The following is a 10,503-nucleotide window of genomic DNA, read 5'->3' on the forward strand; positions in this document are numbered from 1 at the left end:
GTTCAATTTTAGTTGAACCCTTCCGTCTGTTGCATGGGTCGGCTACACAGATTTGGGGGATTATATTTAAGTGTTTCCTTTACTCTTTTCTTTTTCGAAAGAAAACAAAACCCGAAACACAGATTTGGTTATTTAAGTTTCTCCTTTGCTTTTTCGAAAAAAAAAACGACAACATTATTTGGCTTTAGCTGACGTGGAGTTGTACTTAACTTATTTGATGCATTAATAATTGTGGTTTAGAGTTGAACTGAAATTTTTAGGCCTATCGCTTTTTTAAATATTTTTTTAAGCCAACGATCAAACTGTTGTCTCACACTATTTGAATCGTGCGTTAGGTCAGATGTCTAGCACATGCGTCAGATTAAGACTACCATTATTTGTTCACACTTTCTGTTCGAGAAAGACTCTGCTGGTGTCGAAACGTCAGACCATAATTTTTTTTTGCTCTTTCTGCTAAAGCTACATCCCACTTGGGCCAGAGGGGAATTCAGTCGTAACATTTATTGAGGTGTGCGAACATTTTTACCATTGTCGTGAGCATAACATAAAACATGTAAAATTGTGTACGCGGGGTTTTTGTTTGTGTTTTTGAACTTATTCCCTCCCCTCGGGCTCAAGTTTGGAACCCAGCGGTATCGGAATGTCCGTTTATATTCTGGTCTTCCCATCTGACATAACAACGCTCGTGTTTTCTTGTGGTTTGACACGTTAGCCGGAAAACATCACCGGACCGCGAATTGAAGCCAAGCACCCCGCCTGAAATGCCAACGTTTGATCCCGGGCAGCACTTGACGCATTATTGCTTCCAATTGACACCTACGACAATCCAAGCCCAGGTCATGACCTATATTATAGAGTTCACTGTTTCTTTGAAACTCACAATTTATGTTGAAAGTTAGTCCTAAGAAAATAAAACTGGAAACACCTTTAAATCTCTTGAGCCCGTCACGGATTTGTAAAGGAAAAAGAAAATTCCCCTTGACTGGTCGATTGAACCCCAAGAGGTTTAGCAACTAGCAATCAATTTGTGCCACATGATGGAGGGATTGTACTCGCTTTTGAACCTGTCAGAAAAGGCTGGGATAACTTTGGAGTTGATGTGGATTTTGCCACGAGGCCACACCAATAAAAAGGTAGCTAATTGCTTCAAAAAAGATAAGCCCAACTAAAGGGAGGTTCGTTGAACCACGAAAGTCTTAAAAAAGGGCCGTGGAGGAACCGTGGGGGTGGCAACTTTACTTTGTGGATTACAGGCTTAAGTCAACAGTGGGTCTTTTCAAGGGGGAGGAAGCGGTGTACCGTGCGTCTGGTCCTGGAGTCCCGTAGATCAGCTACTCGGGAGGCGGCCTTCGAAGTCCCACTTAATTGCGTGGTATACGGGTACTTGGAACTTGAAGCCCGTACTTTTTTCGATTTCGTGGCATCGCGAGAAGCCGACGATTGTCTTGAAGGGGCGTAGAGGTGCTTTGATCTCCATGGTGGCATTGCCTCTTGAAGATACTTGAGCTCTGTTTGGTCGGAGGATGTTTTGGTCTAATTGCTGCTCATATGTTTGCTTTGGTCAAGATTCTGATCCGGATCATGCCGCCTTGTGCATTGAGAAAACAAACAAATACTTCAGTGAATTGTTACATCTATTTAACTTTCGTAAAAATCTATCAAACTATCGTATAGAGATCCATTAAAAAATACCACACTTATAGCATCAACACCAACGCACTGAAATGACAAACCACGCATTTCGTCGTGCAAATCCCACAACACCGGGAACAAAAATGAAAACACAAGATCAACAACATTTTCGGAGCAAACAAAATGTTTATGTGCACTTTTATATTAAAATCAATCAACCAACCATTCAACACTTAAAAGCACCGGTACAATGGGAGTACATATAGCATAACGCCTTACGTCAATCATTTTTTGGTAAAAGATTTGGGCCGTATAAAGGTCCAACATTGCATACTGATCACGTACGACGACGGTTAATACACAAATCAGCAGCAGTTTCTTTGCTTGGTATTGAAGCTCGACTACTACGAAAAAAGAACACCCAATATATGACGAAGTTCAACTTGAACTTTAAGAGTGTTGTTTCTGCCTCTTTTGGTCCCGTTCATAAAACACCGTTAATTCATCGGTGTTTGTTATTGTTTTGCTACAATTCTATCTACACTTTGAAATATTTTGGTCGATGGTCTCAGGGTACACGACAACTGCGTCAACTTTTCGAGCGGTGTGTAATGCCTGATAACCTATCCTTTGAAAGTGCGGGTTGGATGTTTGACATTCAAGTGGGAACTTACTACCAAATCTCAAGAGACTTTATGGGTGTGGCATAACAGAGGGGCATGAGAGAGGACACCGCTTCTAACAACACCTCTCACACCTGGTCAACTTCTCTACTTTGAAAGCCTCTTATCGTGGATCTTGTTCAGGTGACCCTTGACAGGCTTTCATGTGATCTGGCCGGCCTGCTGGTTGTCGCGGTTTGGTCTATGGGTGTCGGCGAGCGGGTGACCTTTGATGGCCGCCAAAATGAGTGACTGTCACACCGATGGTCCGATTGGTCACCGTTGTCACTTGCGATTTGTCATTGGTTGGTTATGTCAGTGTAGTGCCAGCCACTGTGTGACATGATTTCCCAAAGTGGCCGGTTTGTGGCGTTTGTATATCAAAGGATCACTCAGATAAAACATTGATTTTTATAAGGCAGAAGAATGGCAGTTTAGTGTGGTGGTCTTTGCTGCTGTGCAAAAATACTGCATACATTTTAATAGAACTGCATTTATTTATCCTAAAGAACCGTTGGTTGGGTGGGTTTAAGTTGATGTGTTTTGAGGTAAAGATGTACAGGCAGTATCACAGGTACCATTGTTATGTGTAATATGTATTGTTTTGGATTTGATAACGATGACTGGTCTCTATATTTACGAAAAGTTTTAAGCACACACTCAAACACTCGAACACTCAAGTGATGTCACAAATTTAATAGATGTTCTTAATTTTTTTGAAGTGAGGTGGGAATTAATTAGTTCAGATTTAAGTTTGCGAAAAGTTCATTGATGTCAGCAATCAGAGTAACTGATCTCTGATTCACAAGACCTGCTTGAACGAAAATGTCAAGTCGTGAACTTTGCTGAATTTCATTTAAAATGTTTTCAATGAATAAGGAAATCGAGTCATATGATTTTAAATAAATTTTAATTGTGTAAAAAACACTCATTTCGAATGCTCTTATCCAGCACTTTTCTGAGAGATTTGCAAAAAGCTCTGTTACGAAATCACTCTTAAAACATCATAGTTGGGAGCTCCAATTTGTAAAGCCGCTCTGTTAAAGCGTGGAGGTATAACAAAGCAAACTCACACAAATGACGTCAGCGGCATTGTCCTTTGACGCGCGCTCTCAACGGCAGAAGTGTTTTTAGTTTTTCAAAACCTTTATATTGGGGCCTGATTTTTTAATCGATAATTACGAAAAGTTCAGAAGTGTACACATATCAAAATTACATTAAAATGGTCAAGGCAAGCGCATTATAAACAAGGTAAAATACCATTTCCGTTAAAAAACATTCCGCTCAGGTAGCTGTTAAAAGGCAGTGGACACTGTATTGGTAATTACTCAAAATAAGAGTAATATAGAGAGGTTGGTAGTATAAAACATTGTGAGAAACGGCTCCCTCTGAAGTGGAGTAGTTTTCGAGAAAGAAGTAATTTTCCACGAATTTGATTTCGAGACCTCAAGCTTAGAATTTGAAGTATCGAAATCAAGCATCTGAAAGCACACAACTCCGTGTGACAAGGGTGTTTTTTCTTTCATTATTATCTCGCAACTTCGACGACCGATTGAGCTCAAATTTTCACAGGTTTGTTACTTTATGCATATGATGAGATACACTAAGCGAGAAGACTGGTCTTTGACAATTACCAATAGTGTCCACTGTCTTTAAACAGCACGAGTTCAATCAGTTCTCATTATGCGGCTTTCTCTCTATCCCGACCATGGTATCCAGGAATGGGTCTGGTATCCCGGAATAGGTCGCATTGTTTGATGGCAAAACACCCGTGGGATCATCCCATTGGGGATCTCTTTCATAGTTGATCAGGTCAATCTGAAGAATCCACTCAGGAGTCTGGTCAGTTGACAAGTTCACGCAGGTCACTCTGTTACGTGACGGTTTACATACTCGCCGTATCCATACAAACGAGAACCAAGAAGCGTTACACGGTTAACAATAACTCAATGAGTCGTATTTAGTTTTCACAAACAACAACTAGCATACAATTAGGACTATGGTATGGTGACTGTACCACACCCAAGTTTTAACAGGGCCATCTCATTAAAGGCACCGGACACCTTTGGTAATTGTCAAAGACCGCATAAAACAACACTCTGTGAAAATTTGGACTCAATTGGTCATCAAAATTGCAAGAGAATAATGGAAAGAAAAAAACACTCTTGTTGCACACAACAAAATGTGCGTGCTTCCCGATGCAAATTTCAGTACAAACTTTTCATGTTATTGACAACATTAAAATTCATGCATTTCCCCCAATCCACTCAAAAACTATGGTTTCGTTTCAGCTAATAATATATGCATTTAATTTCGTTTTCGTTCACACGTGATTTCGTTTTGCTCATATAGATTCGTTTCAGTCGTTTGTATTTCTCTTAAAGGCAGTGAACACTATTGGTATTTGTCAAAGACTAGCCTTCACAGTTGGTGTATCTCAACATATGCATAAAATAACAAACCTGTGAAAATTCGAGCTCAATCGGTCATCGAACTTGCAAGATACATGTAATAATGAAAGAAAAAAACACCCTTGTCACTCGAAGTTGTGTGCGTTTAGATGCTTGATTTCGAGACCTCAAGTTCTATATCTGAGGTCTCGAAATCAAATTCGTGGAAAATAACATCTTTCTCTAAAACTATGGCACTTCAGAGGGAGCTGTTTTTCCACTGTGTTTCTCACAATGTTTTATACCATCAATTACCTTTCCCCATTACTCGTCACCAAGTGAGGTTTTATGCCAATAATTAGTTTGAGTAATTACCAATAGTGTCCACTGCCTTTCAAGGCATTCAAGGCTACACTTCTACTACCTATTTACAGTGAGTCTTGCGGCCTTCTTGGATTGAATGGTCTTTATGTGTCCAGTGAGTGCTAAACTGGTTGAATGTGATATAATTCTCTTCTTTTGACCGGAACATATTAAGACTGAGTTGCTCTAAAAATCAAAGAAGTGGTGGCAGACTTTCAAAAATGGATTTTGTTTAAACTTTGCACAAGTGAAGGCCATCAACCAAAATGTAAAAATAAAGCATAAGTTTTGCATTTTCACCTTCGTTGCCATGGCAACGGTCAAAAGTAGAAAATTACCATTTTTCACCTAATTTAGCTCTTTTCATGAGTAAAAATTACCCAAAGTTGAGGGCTCCACTGTGTAAAAACCAAATAGTGGACCTACCTCTCAGCTGGATATGATAAATATGCATCCTTAATCTTTCTAAAAATGCGTTTGACAAAAGTACAGTTAATTGTGAATGGAAGGTTCCATTATTTCAAAAAGTGGTGTTTTGAGGAAAAGTCAATTTGGGAAATACATGGGGTTGCTAAAATTGTCAGAAGTCCCAAAGTGGCATATTTAGGAAAGTTTTGCTTCCAGGCATGAAAGATAAGATACTGGTCTGTAAGAATTTCAAAAAAGAAGTTTTGGTATTTGTTGTACTGGGGAGCAGTGCAGCCATAAACATCGTCCTTTTTCGGAAAAAAACGTGTTTATTTTCAAATTGTATAACAAAAAATTATGAATTTTTGTTTTCATGGATTTTGTTTACTCTTTGAACATGTTAATTCCTTCAACCAAAGTGTAAAAAGAAAGCATAGTTTTTGCATTGCACTTTGGTTGCCATGACAACGGTTAAAAATAAAACAAATTGCCATAGTTCACCTAATTTAGCTCTTTTCTGAAAATTACCCAAAGTTGAAGGCTTCACTGTGTAAAGACCAAATATATTATCAACTGAATATGGTAAATATACACCCTTGGTCTTTCCAAAAGTGCACCTGACCCAGGTACAGTCAATTGTGAATGGAATAATCCATTATTTCAAAAAGGGGTGTTTTGACAAAGGTTCAATTTGGGAAATAGAGGGGGTTGCTAAGTTTGTCAGAAGTCCGAAAGACGCATATTTAGGAAAGTTGGGCTACCAGGCTTGAAAGATAAGATACTGGTCTGTAGGAATTTCAAAAAAATGTTTTGGTATTTGTTGAACTGGGGAGCAGTGTTGTCCGAAGCTTCATGCTTTTTGGCGATTGGATTGTATAGATTTAAAGTTGTAAAATAATGTATTTTATGACTTTCTACATGCTTAACAATGATGAAGACTGACAAAATATCAGGACAAAATATAATAAAGCATTTTATGACAACATAACTCCCAATTGTAAAAACAGCCATCACATAATTAAAAAAGAAAGTTTTTGTATTTTTTGAACTGTGGAGCAGTGTTGCTAGAAACTTCATGCCTTTAAGAAAAGGGTGTATTTTGCAAATGTCATAATCATATGAAAAAAATAATGCTCTCTTATTACTTTTTACACGCTGAACAATGATGTTGATTGAAAAAAAACAGGCACACAATAGAGCAAAACAACTTACAAGTATAAAACTATAACGCTCAATGGTATAAACATGCATCACAAAGAGATTCTGTGGTATGTTTGTGGTCATTTACGTTTGCCTATATACAATCTTAAAGTCACCTGGAAGTGGTATTTTTTACAAACAAAGCTTTTGTCATTAATACATGTGTTTTGATGAGTGGAATGTGAATAAACAGTTAACTAAGGTTTTAAAAATATCAGTTCTTATGTTATTTACAAATTTAAGAGTAGACCCCGACCCGGCAAGGGCGCTGTTCGTGACGTCAATCGAGGCAGACTTTGCCTGTAATGCGTAGAGTAAACACAATTGCAAAGTACATGTACGGACCAAGTCGTGAGTTTGTACGTTTTTTCCGGCAATGCCAGGAAAAACTAGGTGTATTGCGGCTGAATGCAGAAAAACACTTTTTGAAATGTACCAACTCACGACTTGGACGTACGTGCACGTGTGTTTACTATACACATTGCAAGCAAAGTCTGCCTCGATTGACGTCACAAAAGGGGTAAGCGGAGTCAGCCCCCCAACAACTTTATACATTTTTTAAACATATAAATCGTGACAAACAATTACTAAAAAAATTGTTTTATTGTTCGTAAGCATATACTCTTATGTTTGAAGCAAAAAACATTCTATTTCCAGGTGACTTTAAACAAAATGTTCAATTTTCTTGACAAAATGGACGTTCACAGCTCTTCGTTTGAACATCAAAAATGTCTAACACGTCATTAACACTGCGCAGAGGCATCACATAATCAGTGACTGCGTGTACGATTAATGGTTACGTAAATCAATTAATTTCCAAGTTCCCTGATGGAACATGGCCGGATAACACTATTACCAGCCAAATTAGCTTCGGGTGAGTCTTCGAACTATGCATTGTAACCAGTTATATTTTTTTCAATCAACATCATTGTTCAGCATGTAAGAAATGCCAATAAAGAGAATAAATTCAAATTTTACCATGTTAAGGCAGTGTCACTACATGATACAGTTGCCTATTTGTGCTCCCCTGACATGAAAACACAAATAATCGCCCAATCACAACCGAAATGGCAAATATTCCCTAAAGGTGACTGAATACAGCACAAACTTTCCTACTATTAATGATGTGCAATGGAAATTTTAAACAGGGACATTCAACAAAGGAGGCGCTTTGTAATGCGTTGTCAACAAAATTTGATATGCTTGGGGGCTGGGCATGCAGGGGGGGGGGGTAGTGTAAAATCCAAAACTTAGGTCATTAAAAATATTCTTGATCAATGTTGGGTAGTCCACAAGGCTACAGGGTGCTCATGAAAGGTGCCGGATTGATGGGAGACTTTATTTTGCAAATTTCTAAAAACATGCGCTAATGATGTTCTAAAAATAGCATTAGGGTAAAAGTTAAAGCAATAAATTTGTTGTCTCAGGTTAAGCATAGGACGACTCGATGTATTGATGTGAAAGGTTTTATGAAAAAAAGAATGCACATTGGCTGGGTGGAGTTGCAAATATATGCTAAAATACAGTTATTTTGACCCCAAAATTGGCAAAAAAATAGCCAAAACACAAATGAGCTGTTACCATGGCAACGGGCTATATAGTGATTTCAAAAGTTTAGTTTGTTTGAATGCACCTCAAGTCCCTTCCACCCATTAGGTTAAAAAAAAAAAAAAAAAAAAAAATCCCGATATTTTAACCTAATAATAATGTATGATTTTTTGCCATTTGTTGAGTTTTTGCCCTGCCAAAGTGCTAACTTTCCGGCAAAACTGTGTTCGCGCACTTAAAATACCAAAACATTTTATTGCATTTTTATGTAGGTTGGTACCTTATCTTCCAACTATAAAAGTGTCATAATCAACAAAGTGTCGCTTTCGAACTTATGGCCCCATTCGATACCCCTGTTTTCCCCTATAAGAAAATATGACAAAAACACCCCTATTTGAAATAGTGGTTTGATCCAAAGTTGATCGCACACTTAATTTTTAAAAACATTTTCTGAAAGAGTAAACATGGTTGTGCAATAATTATGTGTGAAAGAAAAACTTCAACGTTTTCCCATTTAGACGTACCAGTGTTTTCAATTTACCTATATTTTAACTCTTAAAAAGGGTAAAAACTTGGAAAATTTGCTGAAAATCTTATTTTGGCCGTAACCATGGCAACCAATGTCTGATATAACTTTTTTTTCGATTTTTGTGTATTGTGTACCCATACCTACTCATACATGGAGTTTTGCCAAAATCCATTTTTTGAAGTCTGCCACCATTTTAAAAATATCTTTGATTTTTACAGCAACCCAGTCTTAACGTTAAAGTTCGCCTATATATTTTTTAAACGACAGTACAAAACGTTGTCAAAAAAAAAATCCATTGGGATTGTCGCTTCAAACAATTTTCCAAGAAATTCAAAAAAGAAATATGGGAGTACCGAGTGGGTAGTTTCAGTTTTCCCGAAAAAAAGTCAAATCGCCCAAATCATTCCTTTAATGAAAACAAAATAGTATTTCATGTTCTTAAACCCTGCACCTTTTATTAATTTTCACCATGGTTGTGTCCACAGCGGTCTTTCTTCCCCTCCTCGCTTGCATGAATCAAACAGAATTACAAGTCCTTTTGAGTTTTGACCAACGTACTAAAATATCCCGGGGGTGTTTCCTCTTACCAAAGCAACGTGACTTCTTGGCCCAGCAAGCGGATATGGTACAAATCGTACGTGTCAAACAAGAGATTCAGCGAATTCTACAGAAAATGCTGAAAATCATTTCGATATGACAATTGTTGTTGACGCATACAAGCCAGTAGTACCCCGAGGTAGGATAGGGAAGGCCAGTTGGAGTGCTTTTCGTGTTGTATAGTTTTGTGTGATGTGGGGAAAAAGCTACAGCTGGTATAACCTACCCACAAAGGTTGAGTGGAAAATGCCTCCAAGGTGGAGCCAAATATACCCGAAGAATGCAAGGCGACCTTGTAGCATGATGCAGAACATTAAATGAAAACAGTTTTTGCCCTGTGGGAAAAATATTGTGTGCTTGTATAACAGTGTCGTAAAATATGATTATGAGATAAAAGGGCAGAGGACTCCTTGCACTGTTGTAAGCCTATGGGAACATTTGAGAAAGGATAAATTATCACAACAAGCGGAGAGTTGTATCAGCACAATGGGAACTTTTTTTTTTATAGTTTAAGTAAACTTTGGAAGTGAACAAAACCCTGGAAATGACCCTCTAAAAAGAATCAAAAAAATATAATTGTCTTGGCCACTTTTCTTGGTCCAGAAAATAATTATTGACTCAAGAATTAATCCATAATCTCATTTTGGTTTAATAGAAATATTCACATCTTGACAAAAATATCAAATACTGAAACAAATAATTCAAAGCAAGCAACCATGACACATTAGGACATTGAGTTTTGAACACCTTTTTATTTATTCCTGCTGACTATACACGCAATTTGTTAATAACAATTTGTACATCCCATAAACCCTGTTTTTGCAGAAAAATACTTAAGTACTGACTCAATAATTATATACACCATATACCAGACATCACAAAAGGCCGCATACTGCATGTATTTATATTTACTAATCTCCCCAAATTAGGACAAATTATGTTTAAATAATCTACCACCTCATTGCAGCTTGATATTCTACTAATCTTGGTTGCACCATTTTGGGAGTAAATGGCCCTGTGTGTACAGTGGTGTGGACAATTTTGTCAATGCAGCATTAAAGGAACACGTAACACGTTGCCTTGGATCGGACGAGTTGGTCTATACAAAGCGTCTGTAACCGTTTTTTATAAAATGCATATGGTTGGAAAGTAGAATACAATGATCCACACAAGT

General features: G+C 37.7%; 1 protein-coding gene across 2 annotated transcripts in view; it reads left to right on the forward strand.

Annotated features, from left to right (window-relative positions):
• Nucleotides 1-10,503, forward strand: part of LOC139954583 (hydroxyacyl-thioester dehydratase type 2, mitochondrial-like) — a 49,855-nt gene that overhangs the window by 19,176 nt on the left and 20,176 nt on the right. The gene's annotated exons all lie outside the window — the stretch shown is intronic.

Source organism: Asterias amurensis, chromosome 1 (assembly GCF_032118995.1).
Source record: "Asterias amurensis chromosome 1, ASM3211899v1".
NCBI lineage: Eukaryota > Metazoa > Echinodermata > Asteroidea > Forcipulatida > Asteriidae > Asterias > Asterias amurensis.